This window comes from Cyprinus carpio, chromosome A11 (genome assembly GCF_018340385.1).
Source record: "Cyprinus carpio isolate SPL01 chromosome A11, ASM1834038v1, whole genome shotgun sequence".
NCBI lineage: Eukaryota > Metazoa > Chordata > Actinopteri > Cypriniformes > Cyprinidae > Cyprinus > Cyprinus carpio.
Window position 1 is genome coordinate 19,881,926 of NC_056582.1, and position 16,731 is coordinate 19,898,656.

At 35.6% G+C, this 16,731-nt stretch overlaps 1 long non-coding RNA gene and 1 pseudogene across 1 annotated transcript; both read right to left on the reverse strand.

Moving 5' to 3' along the window:
* Positions 1-3,558: 3,558 nt before the first annotated feature.
* LOC122146725 lies at positions 3,559-3,900 on the reverse strand. The gene is made up of 3 exons (XR_006161246.1): positions 3,852-3,900; positions 3,700-3,753; positions 3,559-3,606 (listed from the first exon to the last, which is right to left on the reverse strand). It is a non-coding gene; the product is annotated as an uncharacterized LOC122146725 (long non-coding RNA).
* A 5,618-nt stretch (positions 3,901-9,518) lies between these two features.
* Positions 9,519-14,660, reverse strand: LOC122146672 (annotated as a pseudogene).
* Between the last annotated feature and the right edge of the window lie 2,071 nt (positions 14,661-16,731).

Genomic DNA, 16,731 nt, shown 5'->3' on the forward strand with positions numbered 1-16,731 from the left:
ACACAATTAATATTATTTAATTAGCTCATATCTAAAGCGTTACATAATGCTTAACATTTTCCCTACATTACATAACCTAAATTAAAGAAAAAACAATTAATTAACATACATAGATAATTAAGCGATAAAAAATAATTTAATTAATTACATAAATAATGAATGAAGAACTCACTATTTGTATAGCGTCTATTAATGTATTAAATACAGTTTATAAACCTATAAACAAATATAATACAAATGACTACAAATTACTTAATTACTACATAATTACTGTATACTTGTTATAAAGTGTGACCATAATTGGTAGTACCTAAAATCAACAATTATGACATACTATCCTAGAGCAGAGGAGAACAGACACTTAATATGAAATATAACATTTTATTTTTTTAAATTTAAGTAGTCACTTACTGAGGTTGAACCTCCAGAAAGAGTGTAAAGATGAGGAGGATGAGCAGCATAACTCAGTGTACCATACCATAATGCAAAGAGTAGTGGTACAACTTGTGTTAATGAGAAGACTGCCATCATGTCACATATATGACTGTAAATTCATGTTTTAGACAGGAGAGTGTGCTGTCATCTGACTCATATTCAGAGTAATCGGATACCTGTATTGCTGCAGGTTTCTCCATTGTCTGGTTTTCATAAAAAAAAAAAAAAAAAAAACTTCTTCATGTACACCATTCAAATGATTGGGCTTGGTAACATTTTTTAAATGTTTTTGAGAGAAGTCTCTCTTGCTCACTAAGGCTGCATTTATTTGATCACAAATACAGTAAAAACAGTAACACTGTGAATATATTATACCAATTCAAAATAACAGTTTTCTATTTGAATATATTTTATTCCTGTGATGATAAAGTGGGATTTTCCGCAGCCATTACTCCAGTCTTCAAAGAGATTTTAGACATAACTTTGAGGAACAGCGGAAAAGTACAAAAGGAACAAAAAGAGAAACATAAAAATGAGGCGCTTTAAATAATAAACATCAGGTGAAAATATTCACACAAGTAACAGGATGAAATATGACTGTCCTTGTGTTGATCTATACAACTGCCATTCACAATAACAATTATTATTGCTTAAAAGTATGCATATTCATGCTGTGTGCCTTCTGATGTGGTTATTCTGTTCATGTGAATCTACAGAAAATACAAGTAAACCGAAATCAGAAAGAAAGTTTATGACACAGTTTTGAAAGGTGTTACGACATTGAAATTAGAAAGCAGAAGTTTAACATTTACAATAAAAGGCATTGCTATGGAGGATTAAAGCATGTTTAAAATTAAGATGCATCAATTTTGGCCTGCATTAAAACAGCAGCACGCAGAGTTGTATTCTTTCAGCGGACCTTCAGCTGACTGTAAACACTCCTGCTGTCACTGGAGATTGCCGGTTTGGTTATGACGGTGTAATACAAATGATTCAGTTCAACCTGGAGGAAAATTAAATCTTAAAATGAAGATAAATAACTGCATGTGCATGTGAGACCAGCTGATTTACGCACCTCATTTTGAATTGATTCTTCATTGTTTCCTGCATAACAACATATCAGATGTCAGATACTGACCAGATAGATTGATAGACTTTAGACTATAAGATATGATGTAGATATAGTTTTATCCATTTAACTTTTTGAGAGAACTGACAAAATGAAGGTAACATAATAATATAAAGGGGATTTGTTTTACTCTTTACCTGGTGGTTGAGAGGGGGGTTGAATGAAGTTGATGGTTGAGTAAAGCACTGTATCTTCCTCTCCAGACTAAATAACAAAGAGTTGATCTATTAAACAGGTGGGAATTATTAAAATTAGCCAATTAGCCAATCTTACAAATGTAAACTGATAATACTTACTGAGTCTGAACTGGCCACTGGTAAAGAATGTCCTACAATACAGACAGACATTTCAGCAAATCTTGGCCTTTATTTATGTTTTGAGAAAGAAATAGCTTACATTTTGGGAAGAAAAAGTACAAACGTACCCTGTTTGTGTTTTTTGCTGCTCGATTCGATCCAAATCCTAGTCGATTTCACAAATATAATTTGTGCCCATTTTCATTCTTTATTATTTAACATTTCATTTTAAAGGAGTAGTTCACACAAAAATGTTAATTTGCTGAGAGTTTACTCACGCTCAGTCCATTCAAGTTGTAGATGAGTTTGTTTCTCCGTTGGAACAGATTTGGGGACATTTAGCATGCCATCACTTGCTCACCAATGGATCCTCTGCAGTGAATGGGTGCCGTCAGAATGAGAGTCCAAACAGCTGATAAAAACATCACAATAATCCACACGACTCCAGTCTATTCATATTGTGAAGTGAAAAGATGTTTGTAATAAACAAATCCATAATTAAGACATTTTTAACTTCAAACCAGTGCTTCTTGCAAAAATACACTATATGTCCTCTATGATATTGATTTTTCTGCAGTGAAAATGTCATCTAGTCATCTAGAATCATGAGAGAGATATGCACAAATCAAACTCTGTTTACAAGCAAAAACAGTCCTAAGCATATATGTGGGTGGATTTTGATGTGAGAGGAAAACAGTGGAAGTACTTTTTCACAGGAGGACGTGTTATGAATTATTATTTTAGAGATTATAGTCTCATATTTTGGCCAGAAGCAATGGTTTAAATTTAAATCACCTCAGTGATGGATTTGTTCCTTACAAATATGCGATGTTAACTTCACAAAATGTTGAACTGGAGTCATGTGGATTATTTGTGGATTATTCTGATGTTTTTATCAACTGTTTGAACTCTGATTCTGATGGCACCCATTTACTGCAGAGGATCCATTGGCAAGATTGGCTGATCTAATGCTAAATTTCCCCAAATCTGTTCTGATGAAGTAAAAAAAAAAAAAAAAAAAAAAAAATTCCAGTGAACTATTCCTTAAATGATTTCATATATGTAATTGAAATATAGATACTTCTTTACCTCTCTGCCTTTGACTTTCCTGTTATGAAAGAAACATCAAACTGTCAAGCTGAACATTTAACCTTTCTATTAAAATGTTAAAACTATAAGCCATATGAAAGACATAGTTGTTGGTTTTTTTTTGTTTTTGTTTTTTGATTTGTTTTACACTTACGTGTACGTCTGTACAAACAGGTGCCCACGAGTCCAGTCAGTACAATTCCTCCACCAGATGCAACCACAGCAATGAGGAAGAACATTTCTGTGTGAGACACAGATGTCAAAAATGAACAAGAAATGGACTGGTGCTGCTTCAATTTTTCAGTGGCTTTGGGTTTTCTAATGAATGTGCTGCATTGAATAACTCATCCTCTGAGTTAAGTTATTTACTTGTATTTGAGTACTTTCTGATTTCAGGGCCTTTAGTCATCAAGGGGGAAAAACTGCAAAGAAGAAACTGACCATTAGCATATCTGTATTATATTCAGCATGTTTATTAATCTTGTTGTGGCTGAACATTTTCACTCTTCACACCTGATTTGATCAACTTATTAAGCTCATATGTGAATTGAAAGTTCAATTAATATTTTAAGACCCTATATATAGAAATATACATTTTATAATATTTACCTGAAGCACGTTCTGTATTATCAGTAAGTGTAGTCGATTCTAAGGATGCTGAGGATTTGTAAATAAATCTAATGAAAATCAAATCAATCAAATGTATTTTGGCTACAGTAATGTTGCAGAGAAGACGTCCTGAGGACTCACCGTTTGCAGGATCTTTTAAACTATGGTTGTCTTGGGAACTTAGACTTGACATATCTGTAGTAACAAAACAAACTGAGATGAGAAGATTTCAAACCAATGAACAAAATCTTCAATGAGCAGAGGAAAATTATGAGAAGGAAAGAAGCCATTACTGGTTATCAGGTCTGTTGTGATTTCAGACTCAGTAGTGGATGTTACACCCCCAAAACTAAATGAACACACAGAACAGAGTCAGGGGCGTCATGCGCTTATTATTTTTGAGGGGGCACAAGTGAAGGTGGGGGTTGGGGGTGGGGCTTCTCATGTTTGTCATGTGACACACAGCAGCCACAACAGCACTGTATAACAGGGTTATGTTTTTAGGCTAATGTTTTATTAAATTTTTCCTTTTTATTTGAAATTTTCCAAAACATGTTAAAGGTGCCATAGAATGCAAAAAATCACTTTTATAAGGTATTTTGAACATAGTTCAGTTCAGTCGCAGTGTGTGAAAACAACCAGTCTATATGGTAAAAATCCACCCACTCATTGTTTTATAATCCCAATAAATCATAAACAGTCTCTCCAGATTTCTCACTACTATGACATCATACTTGGGAAAGTCCCGCCCATTTGTGATGCTCTCTGCACTATTAGCATATACACCCAGCAGCGGTCCGCCATTACTGTTTTCTTGCTGTAGCTGCTGGAGATACAATGTCAGCACCAAAGAGCCATTAAAAAGTGTCGTGTGTTGGGATGCACCAACGAACATAGGAGTCCCCATAGACCGAAGAGGACACAGTGGTTAAATTTCATTTTTGAAGGAAGTATCCTGTAAAAAAACAGAAAAGTCCTATACATTTGTGCTTACATTTTACGCCGGACTGCCTCACAAATGAGGGTCAGTTCAGCGCTGGAGTTGTGCAAAAGATTGCTTCTGAAAGAGGGATCGATAACCAACACTTTGTTTGCACAAATGTCCAGACTCCAGACAAAGTAAGAGAGCTTCTTGGCTCTTTGTAAGGCTAATGGTGCTAAAGCTACCATAGTCTCTGACGGTTTTCACTAATGCTGCCCTCGTGCTACCAGAATGATCGTAAAGAGGAATGTGGTAGTTAAAAATTGCATTTGGAAGCAATGTGAGAATCAGTAACCACGGTCACCACCAGTTAAACCATAACACCAGTGGTATGCCCGTGAGCATAGCTCTTGAAGCTCCACACTAGTCTGAAAGGGAGGCGGAAGCACCAGCGCATATTTATTTAAAGGGGGACAAACATAAAAACAGCGCGTTTTGGCTCATATCCTAAAAGTGCAATTTTCAACGAGCTATAAAAAAATGATCTGCAGGGTATTTTGAGCTAAAACTTCACATACACACTCTGGGGACATCAGAGATCAATTTAAAATATTGTATCAATGCATTTTGTGGTGCCTTTAACTATTTCATGAAATATATCTTGATTCTCAAATATTTGTAAGTAAATTCTTTTTGCATTTATAGATCATGTTAGGTGATCTATACCGGCAATGGGCAAAGCAACCTAATGTTAGTGTAATCTATTATAAAAAAATCTTCTTTATACTTAAGTAGGCTACCAGATATATAAAAATGTTATACATAAAATATTTTCAGTTCGACTGACTTTGAATTTAACGAATTTAATAAAAATGTTATAAGTTAGTAATTATAACACTTTCATTGTACAGGAAGAGAGTGCAAAGAACATTTAGCCTATATTATCAAAGAACATTTTCACTGATTTTAGTCTAGCTAGAGTTGAAGCACTCTCAAAAACTCCCATTATAATCACTGAAGCTGTTTACACTGTGAAATTAATATCTTGCTTACATTCGTACACACATCTGCATTTTGTTGTTAATGATGAGAGATTTTGCCAGAGAGCAGAATTCAGTCATGGGTGATTATAATACAGATTAAATAATACAAGGTTTGTGTACAAAATGAAAAAGAATTATGTTGGTTGAGAGGATATAGTTAAGTAATAACAATAAATGAAGGCAACTCACATGTTGTGTTCATTGTTGATGCAGTGGACAAATTCACTGAAATGAACATTTAAATGACTATGAAATTGTAATGATTATATTAGACTAGAGAGTGCTAGAATACAAAAAAAAAAAAAAATCAATTTCAACTGAAATGGTTCCTAGTATTTTTTTTTATGTGACAACAATATTAATTAATCCAAGTTATTTAAATAAGAAAATCTGGAAATTCCATAATTCCAACCTTGTAAGGTTCCATTGGGAATCACTGTAGTTGGGCTGCCCTCTGTGATTGGTGGCAAAGACGACATGGTTGCCAAACTTTGCAAGAAACAAAAACATCTGCTTTGAAAAGAATAAACCACTTTATCTGTCCATTAAAAGTAGTTTGTGATTAAACAGCTTACCTCTGACCCTTACTGAGACTAGTAAAAATGTTAATTCTTGATATCAATAATGACATCATCACTCGCAGAAATCAAATTCTTATTATCAGGAATTTTTTTTAATTTCAACTAGAATTTTTACTAGTAGAAAGTGTAATTCCTGATATCAAAATAGCCATTGTTACTAGTAAAAATCCAATTTCTGCTATCAAGAATTAGCATTTTAACTAGTGAAAATTTAATTATGATATCAAGAATTCATATTCTGTAAATAAATTCAAACTTGCTTGCCATAGGTCTAGAGCTCTAAAATTTGTATACTTCATAATTTTAAAAAAAGTTCAAGGGCGAATAAAAATGGAAATCACAATATTGTTATCATTATAAAGCATGAGAAAAAACGATCACTTCCCTTGCAATTTAACCACCAGTAAAAAGATAAAATATTATGAAGATGAAACAGGGCCATTTCACTATGTCTGTAGGCACTGTGAACAACTGTAGATTAGAACAGACTACTCTTAAAGTGTCTGAGAGGGAAGTAGGTAATAAAACTTACCTTAAAATGGGCAAAATATCAGTTCAGTTTGACATGTCTGTCAAGAATCCTGTGCTATATAAAAATATATCTGACCAGTTACCATGTATCTATTTTAGAATGAGATCAAAACTGAAAAACCGACCACATTGTAGTAAAACGCAAAACTAAAAAAGTAGAAATCAACCTCCAGAAACAGGTAATTCACATGGTTGATGAAGACATTTAGGGAAGTTTATAGAATCACTTTCACTTGATGTATCAGCTTTTGTTAACTGAAACAAGAAGTTCAACTGTCCTTAAGATAGATAATGAATCACACTATGTGATTAAATGTCACCTTTTAAACTATACACAAATGTCTGGATGGCAAATTGCTGGGTTAAGCAAAATTACATATCGAGACATTATGAACGTTTGGGGATTTCAAAGGCTTCAGAAAGTCTCCTCAGATGTCAGCAAGACATGCCTTTGTCCTTTTTTGAGGAAAAAAACAATGTAATCAATATGTAATGGTGTGGGTGTTTGTCCCTTTAAGACTCGGATTCGGGGTTTCCTCTGCACTCGGGTGTATATGATAGGAAAACAACACTGTACTTTCTATTGTTTTGTTGCACCTTCCTTTAACATTAATACATTCGTTGATGGTGACCTGCAACGTGTGTCTCTTTCTTCCATAATGCACAATAGGTTACAAATAAACCCCAGCAAATATTGGCCAACATCATTGTTAGGCAGATGGAAAATGTATATTTTTAGCCCTTATAGAATTCTGTCTGTTTTAGGTGATATTTACACATCCCCTCATTCATTTAATTGACACTTTGAAGACCAAACAATTTAGGCATGTTGTGTGAGCGGGTCACCGATGACGTTTACAACCGATTGTGTCAGAGAGATACCACAGGAACAATGCAGTGCTGTTAATTTAAAGCGTTTACGGATGGTCTTAATGGGGTCATTGTAAACAAAACAAGTCCACACCCATTGCTGTGGGCTTCAACGCCTGAAAAGGATCTACTGCCTGGGTTCAGAGAAAAAACCCGAGGTCACCTTAATGTCAGATATTTAACATCTAGGGCCTGTTTGAACAAGGGGTTTGGTGATTATATAAATCGGTCAAACAAGAAAAGGAAATTCTTCTTTGAGCAAAGAGGATCTGCCTCTGAAAGGTTGCTAGGAGTGCCAAAAGCAACAGACGCTGTCTGAAATGGAAGCTCTTGCCAGACTTTCTCTCTCTTTTGTAAACAGTCAGAAAGGAGAATCTGAAACATTCGTCACATTAAAATAGTTTTTTAATGACAGAATTTGTCTATTTACAGTTTTACTGGTATCTATACTGTCTATCAAGCCTTTAATCCTGGTGACAAGAATAAGAAACTTACAACTTGTACATTGAATTGAAATAAAATTGCAATAAAATTTTAATATAATCCAGTTACAAATGCTTCTAATTTACAAAATATATGTTTTAATTTGGCAATTGTTAAACCATGTTTGGTGCATGATGACAAATCTTTAAAAGCTCTTTTTAAATATTCAGAGTGAAATGTTGTATCCATGGGTGATGACCTTAGACCCTTTCTCATAATTCTATATGACTGACCTTGTTTATATTTGATTGGATTTTTTATTTCTATCAACACAAATTCAAAATGCCTTATAAAAGATACATGTCATACTATGTTCTATTGCAGTGGACAAATGTATAAATCAAATAATGGAGGGTGGGGGATTGTGTTAATACTGTAATAGTTCACCCAAAAATGAAAATGTACTCACCCTCAAATGAGTTTGTTTCTTTATTGGACCAGATTTTGAGGAAGCACTGGAGAAAGGGTTATTATGAATTATGGACTGGTATTTTCGCCAGAAGCTATGGTTTGAAGTTAAGAATGTTTAAATGTTGAATTTGTTTTGTTACAAACATGCAGCTTTTTCGCTTGACAAGATGTTAACTGGTGGACTAGAGTGGTTTTTGGATTACTTGTGGGTTATTATGAGGTTTTTATCAGCTGTTTGGACTCTCATTCTGACGGCAACCCATTCACTGCAGAAGATCCATTGGTGAGCAAGTGATGGAAATCTGTTCTGATGAAGAAACAAACATATCTATATCTTGGATGGATGAGGATGAGTTCATTTTCAGCAAATTTTCTTTTTTGGGTGAACTATTCCTATAATATTTTTTTTTTTTTGCGTCAGATTAATAAACAAACATACACTTTGTAGTTCCTCTAATCATATTTACCAGTTCTACCTAAAAAAAATAGGCACGATTTTAAGGTTTTATTTATGTACATTACAGTAGTTATTTTGCACATCACATTAAACAGTGGCATCAATAACTTAGGCTTCTCAGCTTTTATGTCAGTGAAAACGCAAGATTTGTTTTTTTAAGGAAACACTTCTCAGAACAAAGCTTACAGAGTATTACCACTTATTGGCATAACCTTGAATAAACACAGTTTGTAAATGTGATCCAATAGTTTCCTGGTAGTTTTGGTAGCTTTATGAGCATTTTAATGGAAACTTTTGATAACTATTTTTTTTTTTTTTACAGTTTTTATAGCTGGAGTGTTCACAGTATCCCACTGAGGTGGGAATTCTTGAAGTTTTCCCTTTGCGAAACCAACTAGAATCTAGAAATCTCAGCTCATGTCATTTCCCCAGATCCAGTATCTATGAAAATACATATAACAAAATCCAGTTTAAAAAAAAAAAACAGCAGAATTTGTTGAATTATATTCTATAAATTTTTGAAAACAAAAAAAAATTCAGTGAAAAACACTCCACTGCCCAGCAAATCTTGCTCCTTTTTTATTGTCAAAATGAAAAGGAACACTTTGTACTATTATACCACTTCCTAGCCTACTGTCCTCAGCATCTCCATTCTGAGTCTTTTAAGGATCTGGGAGAGATCAGAGGAGGGTATTTACACAGCCACTGTGGTGATAGACAACACAGGTGTGCGGCTCCTTCCGGTGTACCTTTGCCAATCGGTGCTCCTTGTTTGCGCGAGCAGCTCCGTCCGCACAGCTGGCACGATGCGCAGCAGGAAGTTGCAGCAGGGCAAGAAGCGAACACACTCACACACGCCACACAAAACCAGCCAGGGGCCCAACAGCACCAGCACATGACAACCCCCACTGCAGTCACACCCAGAACCACCATACAGCGCCAGCAGAGAATGGAAGACTGGGAATCTGGAGAAGAAAGGATTTCATTAAAGGACTAGGACCTACAATTCCCAGTGAAATTTAAATATATTCAGTAATAATGCCAGTTATGGAATAAATTATTAAACAAAACCCAAATCTGGCATTCAGGTGTCTTTTAAGACTTTTAAATGCAATTAGCCATGACCAAAGTGTCTATTAGCATGATTAAGTCAGCAGCAATAGCAATATTATAAAACACATTATTTAATAAATATATACATTTGTAAATAATAGGAATCTGAATAAATAATCAAGGAGTATAGTTGTATTATCCTAGCTTTATATTACTAGTAAGTTCGTTTGGTAATTAAATTAATTAATCTTTATCTGCATTTTAAGGTTCATAATCATACCAAGTAGGCCATTTCTGATGAACTATATAATTTTGTGATAATTGTGTGTTTAGAAATTTTATTATGTGCTTTTTGTCATTTTTTTTTTTATTATTTATATTATTGTAAATACTTCTGTTTACCTTTTAAATTTATATTTTTTGTTTTAGTAGCTAGTTTACTTACCCCATTTACTTCAATTTAGCTTATTTTATTTTCATTAGCCTAGTTGCCATAGCAACATTTCTTATTTTTCATTTAGGTTTACATTATTTCATTAATGAAAATGTGGGCTTATTGTTTCACTTGGCAACTGTGTTTCACTACAACATTTTTATACAGTAAAATATGATGGTCCTTATACTGTCTAAAGCTTTCTTTCTGAAATCTGTCCCCAGCCTTTGTTTGTTCGATCACCTGTGGAATTTTCAAAAGCAATTTAGATCAAATTTGGAGGTAAATGACAGCTATTAGTTCAAATGCACAAGAGTGGTGGCAACTTAGACTAGTGCTCTTGAGAAGTTTCAACCAGCAGCTGATTTACAGTTCACTGTTTGCAATGAACATTTATGTGCTCCTCAATCAGCTTTGTGTTCTTAGCCTTTCAGAGTTCACCCATTATACAGCAATACAAACCCAATTTATGGACACTCAAAAAGAGCTTGCCGTTCTGAGGAGTAGTTATTTTATTTAGGTTTTTGTGGCATTTGAACTCTTCCACTCCAGGTTCTTCGTCTGTCTATCTATCTATATTCATTTTTAAGATCTAAATATGCACTTAAAACACAGGATGGCGGATTGTACAGCCACTTCAGTGACTTCAAACCCATACCATGTAAAAACTAATTTACTGAACACTTGTGTAACATGTGCTTGGGTTTTGTTAGTTTGGTCTTCTCCAATTAACATAAAAAAATCTGGGAAGCCTTCTGGTAAACATGTGTTTGTGAAGTTAACAAAATTTTAACAATAACAGGAAAGAAACTACTGACTTATCTTAAAGGAGAAGATTATTCCGAAATTAAAAATGCTGTCATTTATGCAACATAATGTCACAAAATTCTATAACTTTTTTCAATCTATAATTTACCACAATGCCTAAATGCACTTCTTTCCACTAAAGTGGGGAAAAGGTTCTTTTAGATTTTAAAATTGTTCTTCAAAGTAAAAAGAACCTTAAAAGATTATTTTCCTTAGTATGAAGAACATTTTAATAATCTAAAGAACCTTTTTCCACTTAAGAACATTTTGTTCAATGGAAAGGTTTCCATTGATCTGTTTAAGGTTCTCAACAGAACCATACAGTCGATGAGAGAGTTGCAGTCAGAATTTTTGTTTTGTTTCTGTTTGGTTGCATATTTTTTACTGCATTAAATAACTACTGGAGAAGAACAAACCGGTCACAGAATCTGGATCAGGAATGGCGTTTGATGTTGCACAGTTCTTTAAAGTGGACACTGTCCGAGTGGGAACGTTCAGTATCTGTGCTGGTTGGGTAACATGATGCTGTGGGGGCTTGGGTGTAGATAGGGGACCTGAAAGCCACAAAAACAAGAGCAAGATCTATCAGGAACAAATCCCAGTTGGAAAAGCCTTCTCAAAATAAAATACTGACCACTGCAACCAGGGTAATCAATTAAGTCACTGCCATCACCACAGTTGTCAATGCCTTTATCATCCGCACAAACCAGACTCATGGGAATACACTTCCCATTGCGACAGTTGAAGTAAGGCTCTCCTCTGCACTCTGATTGGTTAAAACCTGGAGAGACAAACAATATGAGCAGATTGTTGGTATTCTATTATGCTTCAGCTTCAAGAAACAGAGAGGAAGATGTAAACACATTCGAACCCAGCCTGAATGAAGTGAAGTCTCCAACAAAGTCCACCCTTGGCTGAGTTCCTCGTGTCACAAGACGCAGAGTTAGAAAGTTGCCCGTGACAACACTGGTCGAGGAGGACTCTTCCCACAGAGTGGTTGGCCAATAGGGGGTGCGGACTTATCCCTCCCATCATAGAACTGGATGTACGAGCCAGCGTGGCAGGGGTCTCCAGGCACCCCCCCGTGGTTGGCTCCAAGCTCTGGTCAGGCCGCGTTGGGCCGGCGGATGAGGAGGACCCCTTGGGTGATTTACTTGAAGAGGGTTGCAGGGCTGTGCGGGGGGACACTCTTAGCAGGCTGTAGACCAGAAAGAAGCGGAAGTAGAATTGCACCTTTGTCCCCGGGGGGTGGCGGACTGCAATGGTGAGGAGGCAATCCGTTCCCATGGAGACAAAGTAATACTTCCGGGACTCCTGGTGGGACTTTACGACCATGCCGTCCCCCTGTATTGTCTGTCCACAGAAGTCCACAACATTCACTGTTGAGAATTTGAGATAACTGTGAGATTCAAGATAATTTTCTCAAGAAGCTGGGATTCCAACCACCCTTTGTTTCACCCAAAAATTTAAATCTTCTGAGAAAAAGGTTGTTCCTTCATCAGAACAGATTTGGAGAAATGTAGCATTGCATCCTTTGCTCACCAAATGGATCCTCTGCAGTGAATGGGTGCCGTCAAACAGTCCCAAACAGCTGATAAAAACACTACAATAATCCTCAAGTAATCCAAACCACTCCAGTACATCAATTACATCTTGTAAAGGTGAAGTTATATATATATATAGTATTATATATATATATATATATATATATCTATTTATATATTTATAATATTTTTTTTTTTTTTGTTTGGAAGAAACAAATTCAAGACGTTTTTTAAATTCAAACCATTGCTTCAGGATAAAATACAAGTGCTCTGTCTATAATATCATTTCAGGAGAGAAATATGGACAGATCAAGCACCATTTACAAAGTTAAATCCAAAACAGTTCTAAACCAAATATGTCAGTGGATTTTGATGTTAGACGACAACAGGGGATGGATTTTATTTCACTGGAGGAAGCATTATTTTGGATTATTGACTATTTTAAACCGCATTAACTGATGTTCATTGATAGACTGGAGTGGTGTGGATTACTTGTTATTACTTGTGGATTATTGTGGTGTTTTTTTTATCAGCTGTTTGGACTCTCATTATGACGGCAACCCATTCACTGCAGAGGATCAATTGGATGAGCAAGTGCGTGTCAAATGCTACATTTCTCCAAATCTGTTCTGATGAAGCATAAACAACGTCATCTACATTGACATAAAGAAAACAGGGTTGGAAGGAAAACCAGAAACAATCCAGTTCTAATCTAGAAAAGGACCCCAAGCAATGAAACTGGCTTTGCATCCCCCCATCTGGGGTACGAACCAAATAATAGGAAGATTTACAACCTCTCCTTGGTTTATTAGCTTTGTTAACCAAGGGCAACCTGTGGATCCATGATGGTCTCACTGCCAGGAAATGTCCAGGAGAAAGAAACCTTCTATTGGTGGGAAAGGAACAAATACCTCAAAATATTACCGGAACTATGTGGTCCTCAAATGAGTTTCACAAAAATGAACAGCAGCAGAATAGTAAGTTTCCACTTATAAATTTTTAAGTGGCCGACCTCCGCGTTCGGCGAGATCCAATCACACCCGGGTTCCCACTTTTATGTAACTCTAGAGAAACAGCAGAGACCGTGCCAACTCTGTGGGTATTGACACAGATGCCAGGGGGGCTTTTCACAGGACCATGTCCAGCTCAAATGCATCATCCTTAGCCAGCTGTATTGTCTCATAATTGAAAAACAACAAAAATATAAATCTGTATTATAGAACAAGTGTAGACTTAGATCTATGAAATAAATTTACTACAACATTGTTTGAAAATGAGGAATCGTCACATCTTTTACATTTTTATGGTATTGTCATACATGCAAGAAAGCATTACGCTATATATAACTGAAGGAGACAACAGAGACATGTTGAATATGATATGACAGCCAATATGAAGTCACATTACGTAATATCATTAACTATAAGATATATTAATATAGGTAAGATTTGTTTTTTCCTTCTTTGGGTTTGTATTAGCTGATTAAAAATCTTAATAATAATAATAATATTGTATCATACAGTAAGAATCATAAATAAAATGAAATACAATTAAAAAGTTTTGATGAATGAACTAAAATGAAAACTTTTCAGGAACCTTAGAAGAACTTTCAAAAACTCAAAGATTAAAATTCCATTTAAATCTACTTTCAGTTAACTTCATTATATCCACAAAGTTGTGTACAAACAAATCACACCGGACAAGCCAAATGTCTGTGAAAGCCACTGCAACTCCAAACTGTTTTCTAATGCCATTACACACAAATGAAATTAAGGTACGAGGACGAAAAGAAGAAAACCTGAATTGCAACAAGTGGTCCAGAAGTCAACGAGTGTAATAACGGGCTAAATCTGAGAACTGAACACCCAATCACCCTACCCCTGTCTCAATGGAGTGACTCTGGCTCGTCATTAAGCTGAAGAGAACCAACCTCCTGACAGTTGCTGATGCATCGGCACTCTGGCCATCTCGCGTGTCCAAGCAACAGCACTTGCTGTTCCAATGTTAAATGCCAATTGTTTCTGTCGCATTTGTACCATGCAAAGTTATACAGCTCTTGCGAAAACCAAACATTCCCCTAATCTCTATAAAGGGACGACCTATGCCCGTGAAACGCCCCTAAAGAAGTGCTTTTTAATGCTTCTGATAGCAGGAATAATATTGTCCTATGGCAATCTTCAGATGCTTCTGAGCTTAATCCTTGTTCCTCATCTTGGCTTTTGTGCCTTGAAGACTCTTTGTCAAATTTATGCGTCTGAAACTATTTCCATGGACAACAGGTCCAATGTCACGGATCTAAAAAGAGAGAGCCATGCAGGACCCCCTTCAAAGCTGCCCCAACCCAACGCACCATCTACAGCCGAAGACACGGGCTAAACATCTGTCACACTAGTATTTTACAGAGCACTAAAAGCCAACAGTCTTTTGGAGTTTTATTTAATTATATCTGTGCTTTTATACTAAGTTTTATACTAAAAGTTTTGGACCAGAAATATTTCTTCCTCATTATTGATTAGCTTCTCATTTGTACAATAAATTGTTGTTAAAAGTGATTAGCCTTGGTTTTCCCCAACAAAAGCGATAATTAGTCCTTTTCAAAGTCGCTAAACTCTCGGGATAACCTCATGATTGGTGCTAAGTGTATTAAAGTTTCATATTTATATACGGGATATCGTCCTCTGCTACGAGCCTTATTCGGTTCAACACATCACAGTTTTTGGGAAGAAATTCTAATAGACATGGTTTGTAACTTTTTCTCTAACCAACAAATTTCATGCAATTTTTTAAGAAGCAAGTCTAGATCATAAGGTTTTAATTTTATTAGAAATCAACTCCTTCAAATGTGTCCATACCTTTAAATAGAGTTCCTAAAAACGCTATAAAATAATTTGCCACACTAATAAAACACCAACACTATCAACACTTACTGCTGTGAAGGCATGATGAAATCCAGACGCTAACTATAGGAGGGCTTTACAAACATACTGATCTTTCTTGCTTCAACACGTTAGCCTTGCCAAAAATCTCCTCCACACAAATACAAAGACCATCCTTTTATTTCCGGCAGTTTTGGCTAGAGACCCTTTCTCTAGACTTCTTTCAGACCTTCCTTGAACACAGAAACCTCCGTAGAACGATGTTTCCCATTCAAAAGATCAGAAGTGAAGTTTAAATCCAATAAAAGCCGGTAAAACCTTTGAGGCCTTTAACAAAGCTTCTTGTTATAAGTTTCATTGGACTTTTCTCTTTTAAGTGTTTCATGATCTACCGTGGGAATCCATTTGGGCACAATTCCCGCAAAACATACATTCCTATCCCATCTATTTAACTTTTCCAAGATGCAATTAATAATAATAATAAAACAAATAAATAAAAAATATTAAAACAATTATTACAAAGAGGAAAGTAAAAAAAAAAAAACATGTTTAGTATAGTGCAATTTGTTTTATAACTTCAGCATGCCTTCCATTTCAAGGGAAATGAGCCATTAACGGTCGTTCAGATCTCAAAAATAGCATATTATCTGGTGCTTTTCAAGACTTTATTTTGCATTTCAACAACTCAATGTGTTGTATTTTTTTCCGAGTAGCCAGAAAATTAAGGAAAATAGTATGCTGGCATGTGTGTGCAACACTGCAACATTGAGCGGCCCACTGACGCACTGACGTCAGACGCCGCGATCACGTCACGCGTAAGTACGTACGTCTCATAGAAGTTTGAAACTGACGAAGGACAAAAATATTTATTAAAAGCCGACGCAAGGGCGCTAAATACAAACGTACCATCAATAAAGTGTGATTTAAAATTCATATATTTATGAAAGCATCTTCCAGTAAGAATCTGGGGGAAATCCCCCATTTTCTTTTTATTTAATGAAAATAAGTCGAGGGGAGTGCTAGCATGTAACGCGCAGCTTTACAGCCTCGCCCGAAAACTTTTGACTTTTATTGTGTTACTATAGTTTTAAACCGTAAGCGGTGTTGAACCCGTAAACCCCCCGTGTTTTTTTTTTGACGGTATTTTTCAGTCTAAATTGGG